This window comes from Camelus ferus, chromosome 26 (assembly GCF_009834535.1).
Source record: "Camelus ferus isolate YT-003-E chromosome 26, BCGSAC_Cfer_1.0, whole genome shotgun sequence".
Lineage (NCBI taxonomy): Eukaryota > Metazoa > Chordata > Mammalia > Artiodactyla > Camelidae > Camelus > Camelus ferus.
Window position 1 is genome coordinate 11,135,421 of NC_045721.1, and position 11,439 is coordinate 11,146,859.

An 11,439-nucleotide genomic window follows, 5' to 3' on the forward strand; every position below is an offset into this window, starting at 1 on the left:
TTCATAAACAGCCTGCAACTGATTTCATTTATAATCTTGGTTAAGTGGATGTCTTACTATATTGTTTATTTAATAACCTTGCTGTACTTTGCAAATTCAGTTGACCACAGGTTATTCCTACCTAAGAAGAGCTTCCATAAAGTACCTATTGATACACATACATTACATACAAAATTTGACTCTATTCGATTGAATGTAACACATGCATACATTCACTTGTGCCAATCTAATCTCCACATAGCTTTTAAAATCTGACCTTGCCACTCACTCTTTGAGTGAAGTTATAGTCATATTTATTCTATCTGGTATTGGAGCTAAGGTTTGTAACATTTTTTTTTTACTATGAGGCTGGAAGAATGTGGTATTTGATAATAGAAAACAAAATTACACTCAAAGTTCACTGTGATAACTAACTTCAAAACAATATCCTAAAGGTCAAAGCAATTTTTATTTTGGAGACTTAGAAAAACAACCAGTTAAGCTTCAAAAACATTCAGCTATAAAGATAGCTTTTAAAAAAGCATAAAAGTAGTTATGCAAAATTTCCATTATATTTTATACAGTCTTTAAATGAAGTTAAAAAGGTTGTCTTCTTTAATATTAGATATTTAGCAACAAAATCACCATTGCAGCTTATAAAAATGCTTATTATAATTTGTTTATAAATGCATTGATGACAACTTTTTAAATGTATCAAATAATTTTGTTTAGTAGTTTAAGCATCCTATTTGGGTGGTCTAGGATGTTTTACTTCTTTTATCTCACTAGAACTTTTCATAAGAGGTAATAAAGAATTTTGCAACAATATTTGGTAGCAAATACGATGTGTCTAATCTTCAAGTGGGCAGGTAAATTAGTTACTTTTCAAAAGCATTTGGAGTCAGAGCTAGAATGAGTAAGATTTTTCATTACACAGTATAAGTGCCTGGATGGGTTGACTGATTTCCAAACAATTTTGTTTCTATTGTTACAGTGATTCAGTATTATTTTTCATAATAAAAATAAAAACAAAAACAAACTTCATTTTTATTTTGTGTCATCCATTCTATCAACAAATCTTATTCTGTTTCTTAAATATTTCTTGACAGTATAAATGCTCAGCATTATGTGAAGAGGAGGAAGAAGGAACCTCTTCTGGCTCCAAAAGTCCACTCCTCCCATGTTCTTCCAAATCTACTACTTAGCCTATAAAGTTAAAACAGATTTTAAAGGAAAGATGCTATTTTACAATCAGAACTTAGGCTCTTAATATCACATATGATAAATATTGCCAGATTCCAGGCAAGACTATGGCCATTTGGTTACAATGGACACCACCAGCTTTTAACTGTAAATACTTGTCTGAAGATACGAGTCAAGAACATGTGGGGGAAAAAAAAAGAAAAAAACAGTGACCATTGGACATCTCCCTCACCTCCCACATCCTTTTATGGCTCAGTTCACCTAGGCAATGGGCTGAGAAGATGAAGAAAACTGTTGAGTGGGAAAACTTGGCATTAATATGTGCCTTATAATTTTCTTATAATTTGTATAAATTGTTTCATCAATAGAATACAACTGCACATGACACTTCACAATTTAATGGAGAGAATATTTTTACGCTAATTATTGGTTCTAATTTTTAAAAGAATTAACTCATAATGACCCGTCAGTTATATTATCAGTTTTTTACTTACTAGATATGAACTACTGGTAAGTCATTTCTTGATGGAATTGGCTTTGAGGACATCAGGGCCTGGAGTGTGCCTACATCAAATCCTCCATGGAGGGTAGACACCACAGGGCACCCTCTCCACGCACACTCTCACTTCTGTTCTGAACACTGAAGAACTATTACAGTCACTATGCTGGCTTCTGTCCCCATTCAAGACAGTGTGGTACAGTACTTGATGACATTCCTGGCAATTTGAGAATTCCTCATGGCTTCCACAGAGGCTATGAGAGGTCATCCCCCTGCCCTCTGTAACCTCTAGTAGTTTCTACCTTCCAGGATGTCTTTGAAGCTTCCTCTGCTTGGTTTATTTTTAGGTTTCCATACTGGTATGCATTGATGCCTGAACTTGACCAAACTCAATTTGAAAAGGCCCTGCATTGTAGACTTTGACCTGATAAGAGTGGGAAGCTGTGTGGCTAAGTGCTCCTCTGAATTCGGCATTGAGAAGGAAGGCCTAGGGATAGGGATGTGGGCGAAAGGGTGGTGCTTGCAGCTGTTGATGGGGATGACATATCTGCAGTGGTAGCACTTCGAGTGATCTCTAATTACTCTGACACACGCAAAAATGCCTTCCCCTGATTGTGCCTTGTGAGATAATGGAACTATCTACTAAGGTCAAAGACAGCCCGGGAAGCACAGTCTAGCTGGTGCAGTCTTAGAGCAAAGAAGGCAGGGCCGGATGTCTGTGACCTGCAGAACCTGAAGTAGAAAAGGCCTTTCAGAATAGCTCTGGGAACCCCTGAAAGCCTGCAAAGAGGCTTCTACTTTTTTTCCCCTTAATCTTGCCAAATTGCAATGAGCCTTCTTGTGTGACTTCTCAATGATCAAATATACCAGATCCACTGTTCTCAACACTAGAGTACTATCATTATCCTTTCTTTAATGCCATTTAGGTTGAACATTTCCTCTCCTCTACTATTACTGGCACCTGGGAATTTAAACTTTCTCCCTGCCCTTCATTTAACAAATTATATTGTGCATCAGGAGTAACAGGAATAAATGAGAAGCAGAGAGTCTCAAAGGATGGCTTTAAGGACTTCCACAGTATCGATCAGTCAAGAAGGGCTGTTTCTTTATACCTTGATTTGGGTAGTACATTTCCACTGGAGTCAAAAAGAATAGGACATTTTTTTGTATATAAAATACAATCAGAGATCTTTCTCTCCTCCTCCCTCTTTCCTTTCATTCTTGAACAATTCAGTCTTAAAGCCATTAGGTAGGTGTCCATATACAGAGGAGTAACAGGGGCCACAGCAGCCCAGAGTGGGGTGTCAAAGTTCAATCAGAGAGAGGGGAAAGCTTGTAAGGTGGTGGAGACAAGAGGGTGAAGAGGGCAATGAGGAGGAAAACAGTATATACACATAGTTTCAAAATTCTTCCCCCTAAATACTAATTACAAAGGGGAGGAGAGTAACCCTACAGTGGAGAATCCTGGCAGACAATTCCCATTAGAGGGAATGTCATCAGTAGTGGGACAAATTGAAATTGTGTGCCACCTGATAGGATGAAATGAGAAAGACACAGCATCACTTCTGTGATATTCCTGCCAAAGATGCAGCTCTGGAATCTAATCTTGAGGAAACCTCACACAAAGCCAAATTCAAGGAGATTCTACAAAATACCTGGCATGTAATCAAAGCATGAGGGTCATGAAAACCAAGGAAAGACCGAAGTTAACTAAAGAACGTGACAACTAAATGCCTGGTGTGATTCTGAAGTGGAGACTTTTACTACTAAAAGGGCATTCTAGGGACAACTGGAGAAACTTGGGTAAAGTCTGAGGATTAGCTGGTAGTTACATATTAAGGTTAACTTCCTGAATTTAATGATTGCATTTTAGTTAGGAGAATGTCTTTGTCTTCAGAAATAGACACTAAACTATCTATCTGGCGATGATTTAGCACTAAGTCAGCAATTTTCTCTCAAATAGTTCAGGACAAAAGTTCTTTGTACTCTATTTCTAACTTTTATATAAATCTGTGAGTTTTTCAAACAGCAATAACAGGAAGAGAGTGGAGAACTCACTCAACCAGAGAAACTTGTTTTATGCTTATTTATATGACTCCCATACCTGCCCCCTCCTCCAGAGAAAGAGCAAGAAAGAGAGAGATTAACTGGAATCACTTTGATTGCTGTGTCTATGGGAACACTTGAAAGCTGCTTAATTACCAAATGTAGCCTTGGATTTTAAGGGGGCTGGTGATTTCCATGCACCTGCTTTGTTAGATGTTTTCAGAGAAATGAAAGTCTTCCATGTTAACATCTTCACTCCTGTTGCTTTTCTCTTTGACCTTAACGAATTGAAATGAAATTAGAAAATTTTATATATTGAAAATAGCAACAAATGTCCAGTAATAAAGGATTACTAAAATAAGTGGATACATCAATACAATGAATACTATGCAGCCATTAAAAATCATGTATCAAACAAAATTTATTTCCATGGGAAACTGTATACCATACTATTAATTCAATGCAGCTGTCTAGGAATAATTATTTCAGCATGATCCTATACCTGGAGGGTACAGACTAAAATACTTATAGTAGCTATCTGGGTTGGTAGGTTCTGGATGAGTTTTAATTCCTTCTTTTTGCTTATCTGAGTTTTCTGCAATGAATATGTATTAAAATAAAAGTTATAATAAAGTATTTTGCAGGGTAATTTTGATCAATGGTCTCTTGGATAAAGTGTGCATGTTCAATGAAGATTTTTGTTAAATAAGCATTAAATGCCTATCGGGGATCAGAATATACAAGATATGGAAAACATGCCTTGTTGATTTAAAGATACCCTGTATGTTATTTGCTCAAAAATACTCAGCCTCCCACTGACTAGAAGGGAATATACAAACTCCCCTCTTAAAAATTAATGATATTCTAATTTCTAGACTAGCATGATCTAACTGAACTATAAAGTGAGACATGTAGATAATATTAAGTTTTTTAGTTGCCACATTAAAAAAAAGTGAAAAGGAACAATTAAAATTAATTTTAATATATATTTAATTTAACCCAATATATCCAAAGTAGCATTTCAAATTTTAATCATTATTGAGGCATAGTAGATTCTTTTTTTCACACTAAAATTTGGTGTGTATTTTACACTTTTAACACATTGCAGTCACTCTTGGCCACATGTGGCTAGTAGTCACTACTGCATTAGGCAACTCATCTCTACCCCTAAACTCTATTTCTAGTCTAACTTGTAATCCACTTCTCCTCAAATATACCATTGTGTTTTTTGCCATTACTCAAAATGTGTTACTCAAATTGAAATGCTTTTCTTTATTTGTTTACCTCTAGAAATATCACTCATACTTCAAATAAAAGTTCTCCTGTCAACAACTCCAGAAGGTTTTTTGATCCACTGGGGCAAATGTATGATTCTCTCCTCTGGGCCATCATTTTCACCTCTATTTGATACATGCTGAATTCTGCCTTGAGCCAGAGTTGGTCGTTCATATAGCTTTGTCTTCAACTGCATCAGAGCTGTTGATGGAAAGCACTATCTTCTTCATACTTACTTAACATTTATTCAACAAATGCTTTGCATTAACTAGTGCTCACTAAAAGTCTGGTGAAAGAAACATGTGCCAAATCACCACCACCACCACCAACAAAAAGCAAACAAAGCAGAAGAAGATGCTTAAAATTGCAGAAAGAAGAAAGATAAACCAGAGGGTTGAGGACTTGGGGGTGAGGGAGCACTTGCTGGCCAGAAGGATCTATCAGGGAAGGCTTCTGAGGACCTGAGCCCTGGGCTCAGCCAACTGCCTCAATCTCTCAGTCTTTTTTTTAAGTCTACTTGAAGTCTTGCATCAGCGTTTTTTCTTAATGTACCAACTTTCTCCCCTACCGCAGAAGTTAAACACATTCAAACACTGTATTTTTCTCTACTGTCTAATAGACCAACTGAGCCAAGTCTAATCCTTACAGAAGGATTGTCAGAGGCAGCAAACTTTACTCATAAACAGGCATTGCCTATAAGGTATAATTTGTGAACAGGTGATTTCCATGTCTCTCTGACTGACTTCAAAGGCTCTAGAAAGAGCAACCCCAGTTTACTCACATATGCCTGAAATATCTTTATCAGGACCAAAGCCATTTATGCTATAGTTAAAATGCAACAGCCAGTTGGAGGAATAAATTCATAGACTTCAATTCACATTAACATCGCTTAAAGTGAGAATCTATGTCATTGTATAGAAAAGAATGCTGAAATTAAAGTCTAAAAATTATTACAACACCAACACCATATCATACTTTAGAATGTCAGAATCTTGAAAACAACCACCCAACCATCCAACAGTAGGAGAATGGATAACATGTTCTGAGGCCAAGCCCCTAGGGTGATGAGATTACAACAGAAGGGAGCTGCAAGGCAAGCTGCTTGGGGCAAAAAAGGGAGGCCCCTTGCTGAAGGAGGACCCAGCAGTGAAACAGTCCAGCTTAAGAACTTTTGGGACAGTGACAGTCAAGGGGGAACTCTAGGCCCTATTCCTCTCTCTCCTCTTGTGCTAATCTCAAAGGAGTCATAGATGGTGGCTAGCTAATCTGCACCCAGGGGAGGGAGGGAGAAGTTTTTCTTTGAAATAAAGATTTACATACTAAATAGGATTAGACACTCTAATGTCTGAATCTTATTTAAATTGATTACAGGATATATATATATATATATTTTTTTTTTAAACTTAAAAATGATCAGAAAAGTCATGGAACGGTCCATGTGTATATTGCAGATCAAGAGAGGGACCCAACAATAAATAAATGCCATGTTAAGAACTGAGGAAAAACAGAATAAAGCTGTTTTTGCAATCATACTTTATGAGTCCTGTGTGTTCAATTACTGCTTGTCCATTAAGAAACAGCAAAAACCCTGGCACAAAGGAGGTGCTAATAAATGTTGGAATAACTTAATGAATGAACCAATGATTTATGGATCTTGACTCACTGAGATCCACTGAAAAATTGGTTATTGGGGAAGGAAGATAGACCAGAGGGAAAGAATCCAAGGATGGGCTCTGAATCCATGAGAAAACCAGTTTATGGTTCAGAGAAGGTTGTGCTGATTTTAAACTCTTTTTAGTAATTTTATATCCATGAGTCCTTTACTGAGTGAGCAACTACAGAAGGATATAGTTATCAAGGAAAAAAAAAAAGACATGGGAATTCTTGATGTTAAGCATCCTATTTTCACAAGGCCAGGATGATGCAAGACAGAGGTACATGGTGTAAAATTTATGGAAGCCTCAATCTGAGCGAATTTGTGCTTGCTGGTCTAAAAGTGACAGAGAATCAGGGCCCTGAACAAGGTGGCTGCTGACTCTGGGGGCTCAGGGGTGGAGGCTGGACGATGTGAGGTTTACCTCAGTTCCCCAGAAACAGACAGAGCCAGTAAAAACCAAAGGTTGAAAAGAAACCAACAAAATAAAGCTTGAGGAACAGGGCAGAGGGTTCAAGCTGAGGCATCAGACCTGTTATCACTTGTAAGAGGTAAGCAAGTGTTGGGGAAATGCCAGATCCAGACACAAAGGGTAAGAGCGATGCTGAAACAGAAGGAAGGCAGAAAGTAAAGCACAAAGAGGGTGTGGGCTGCCATGGACCAAGGATGTCCTGTGAGCAGAACTGAGACCCCAGGCTCCCCCCTTTATGGGAGTTGGTGACATCTGTGTGGTTGCTTAGGCCTGAAGCAACACAACAAAACAGAGCAAAGAGACCCTTTAAGACTCTATTTTCTCATCTGTAAAATACAAATAATATCTTCCTTATCTGGCTGTTAGGATTAAAAAGGGTTGTTTCCAGCTTCTCGAGGCGGGAACCATTTCTATTCTGTGTGTGTGTGTGTGTGTGTGTGTGTGTGTGTGTGTGTGTGTAAGCGTATGCACACGTGTGCATTTGTGTTTAAAGCTTAGCCCAGTTAAACACATGTTCTGATGCTGCTCATTAAGGTTGAGAGAGTTCTCCCTCCCTTTGGAGTGTCCTCTCTTTTTTCTCTCACCTCTAAAATCGTGAACTGCTTCAGCACAGGAACTGTCTTCCTTCCCAGCACCCACTACAGTGAGTGACAAAGAGAAACACTTATTAAACACTTACAGAATAAATGAAGAAATTCAGGGTCTAGAAATAAACCTAACAGTCAAAAGCCTAACAGTCAAAGAAAAGGATTTCCTAATATAATCCTAATTTCTAACTAGGATTCACATTTCATTGCCTTCTGAGGTTATTGTGCTTTTTTCCCTCGCTCTTCTTTGTACATTTGGAAAAGTGTCATCTCCTGTCCCTAACAGATTTAGAACTCTCAAGTTGGGTCACTAAATTAGAAATGTTGCTGGGGTGTCTGAGACCTGTTACAGATCTGTGAGGATAGTGTGCCAGTAGAGAGAGCCAAGCTTTAGTCTGAATCCTCCATCTGCCATTTACTAGCCATGAGACTCTGCATGAATCACTTAATCCAGCTGCACCTCCATTTCCTCACCTCTAAAATGGGAATACTATTTGCCTCATCATGTAGTTGAAGTCAAATTGGGATCTGCAGTAGGCTTCCATGATCATTCCATTTAACATATCAAAACTCTTCCCTACCCGAGTCATTTCCCTATTTTGTCTTCACTGCCCTTAATCACCTTCTGGTATACCATATAACTGACTTACTCATTTCATTCATTGCCTGTTTCTCCCCACTAAGATGTAAACTCCACAAGGACAGAAAAGGACGTAATTTGAGAAGACGAAGTATCTTGGGATCCAGCCTGATGGGAATTCTGCTTGAATCCTGAGTCTCATGCCTTCAGGCTGCCCATGGGTGACTGGGTCACATTGGATTGCAGGCCCCCGAGGAGAAGGAAACAGCCTTGACCTACTCTAGACCTAATCCAGTTCTTCCGGAAGAGAGGTTCTCCTGTAGCTTCCCCTCTGGGTCCCCAATACCATTTCAGTGTTTTCACAACGTCTAATCTATTGTAATAACAATACTGGGGTTTTTTGTGTGTGTGTTGTTTTTTTTTGTTTTTTGTGTGTTTTTTGTTTTGTTTTGTTTTGTTTGCCTTTTTACTGTATTAACATTTGCACTGATAGGGCAAAAGCAGTGGCAGGTAAAACTGCTAGTGCCTTAATATGAATCAAGATGGTGTAACAAACTGAACTAGTAGCTATTTTCATTACAGTAAAACTAAAAGGAAATAAAATAAAACTCTAGTTTCACTTAAGAATGTCCCTGGTAAAGCCATAAAAATCATTGACTTTAAAGATCTTGACTCTGCAGCAAGTGTATTTTTAATATTCTGCATGATACAATAGAAAGGATATATAAAGGAAGCACACCTTCAGCTGCATCACCTAAGGGTGACAGATGTTTTGAGGAAAAGCACCTGTATGATTGAGTTGTGAGCTGAGTTGGATGCTTTTTCATGGAACATTATTTTTCACTTGAAAAGAATGACAGGCAAACAAAGGTTTTTCAGACTTGGATATCCAGCATGTTCTCAAAAATGAAAGAAGTGGAACTGTGACTTCAGGAAAACCTGACAGTGTTTGTTGTCAGTGGTAGAATTTGAAAATTTCAAGTGAAATTCAAGTGAAAATTGAATTTTGGAAAACTTGTATCTGGTACCTTGAGCTTAACAGCATCCCAATTCTTAACAACTTTTCTGAAGAGATCAGATTTGATATTAACCATCAAGACTCTCAGGTCTTGGGTAACAAAGTATGCTGCTATTAGGAATGCTGCCATTGGCGGAAGTTAGTAAACCAGAATTTTCAAATGACCAAAGCACTACAAAATCATGCTTGGGTAAGAGATTCACTCAAAGCACAAGAGGGACTTAGAGAAAAGAGATTTTTTTAAGTATTTTAAGAAGAGACTTAAATGTAACAGTACGGAATCTTCATTGATATGATTTCAGAGTCCATATTGCAGCATTCTTCAAGAAAAATATCCTAAATACTCCAAAAAGGCTATTTCAGTACTCTTTCCTTTTTCAACTACAAATTCATGTGAAGCTGGGTTCTCTTGGTATACTTCAACCTAAATAACATATCACAACAGATTGAATGCAGAAGCAGATACGAAATTTCAGCTGTCTTCCCTTAAACCAGACATTAAAAGACCTGCAAAAATGCATACTGCTACTCTTCTTCTTTTTTCTGATATTTTATATTTTATTTTGTTTTAAAAGAATGTTCGTTGTGACTCACAAAATTGATTCCATGAACTACTAAATGGGTCACACATATAATGTGAAAAACAATGATACAGAGATTTTTTCCTCTATTTTGTTGGTAGCTTGACTATGTCTGCTTAATGATCAAAGAAACTAGCTGATCTGCTGAACTGTTGGCTGATACAGGAATTTTCTTTAAGTGGTAGGTATGTATATCTCAGATTTTCATTCCTGATACTTTTTGATGGGAATAGTTTTTAAGAATGCCAATTATGGTCTGATCTAGTGAGGATCCAGTGAAGTTTCCCATGGTTTGGTCAATGATAAGGTTGGAGCTGGTGATATATTTTTATTTCTTGGAATACATCCTTGACCTCCAGTCCAGTGCTGTGAACCTTGCTCCTTGACTGCTGACTGGCAGTTCAGGTCTCCCTCCATTCCCTATGGAACACCCACTTCCGGCCTAACCACAGTACCCACAGAAATCAAACATCTAGCTGGAAAGGGAGGGCTGACTCTTCTTTTTCTTTTTTTGCTTAGGAAAGTATAGTCACCTTTCATAAAAATGCTTGTTAACATGTAACGGTATTATTATTTTAACTGAATAAATACCTTTAAAACTCCTTGTTTTAATTTATAATGTGACAAATATTGATATATATATATAACCCCTATAAACAAAAGCTTTTCTGGATTCTCAGTAATTTTTAAGACTGTAAATGGGTCCTGAGACGCTGTTTGTTTGAAACTGCTGTTCCAGAAGACATAGAAACATGGCAGGTAGAAAGAGTATGGCCTTTGGAACACATTGCTATTTTTTGATTCTGGAATTTCCATTTATTCACTGTTGATTTTTGCCTCGTTATTTAAACTCTCTAATCCTCAGTTTCACCACGTGCTGAAGTGGGGATAAGAATACTTCCTTTCCATTTTCTGAAGATAAAGATTTAGAAGGAAACGCCTGAGAAGAAACCTGAAATGTAGTAGGCAATTTACAGAGGTTGAACTCCTTTCTCCTCTTCCTTCCTTAGACTCAAATATAAAGAAGTGTCAAGGTTGAGGTCACTAAGAAGTCCTTTCTGCACAATGCAACAGACCTGGATCTTTAAGACTAGTTGGCTTGACTAAGAGTGAGCCAAAGGCAATCAAATTAGAAAACAAAAACAAAAACAATTCATGGAGAAGCCCAAACTATGGACACACCTGCTCCCTAGAGCGCTCACAGACGGTTTCTGAGATGAGTTTAGTAACTTGCACCCAGCCTGGTCTTTCCAGTCTCAGCCTGCCTTCTGGTTGGGATGGTTTGCTGTCCTTGAGTCCCTGCCCCAAACTCACAGGATCTCCAACAAGCACCAGCTTGCCTTCTGGACATGACCCTTGATCTGATCACTCCAACTTTCAGCAACTTTGTCCACAGGTCCCTCACTACACTTGGCCTGCCAGTGTAACATCTCATCCCTGCTGGAACTCAGGCCAGCAGCAGTCCAAACAGAACCCTCTCCTGAGAGTCTCCCAGGTGAAGAATGCAACCCTTATCTTCCTGTCTTTTGTTTGAAAATTAAATTT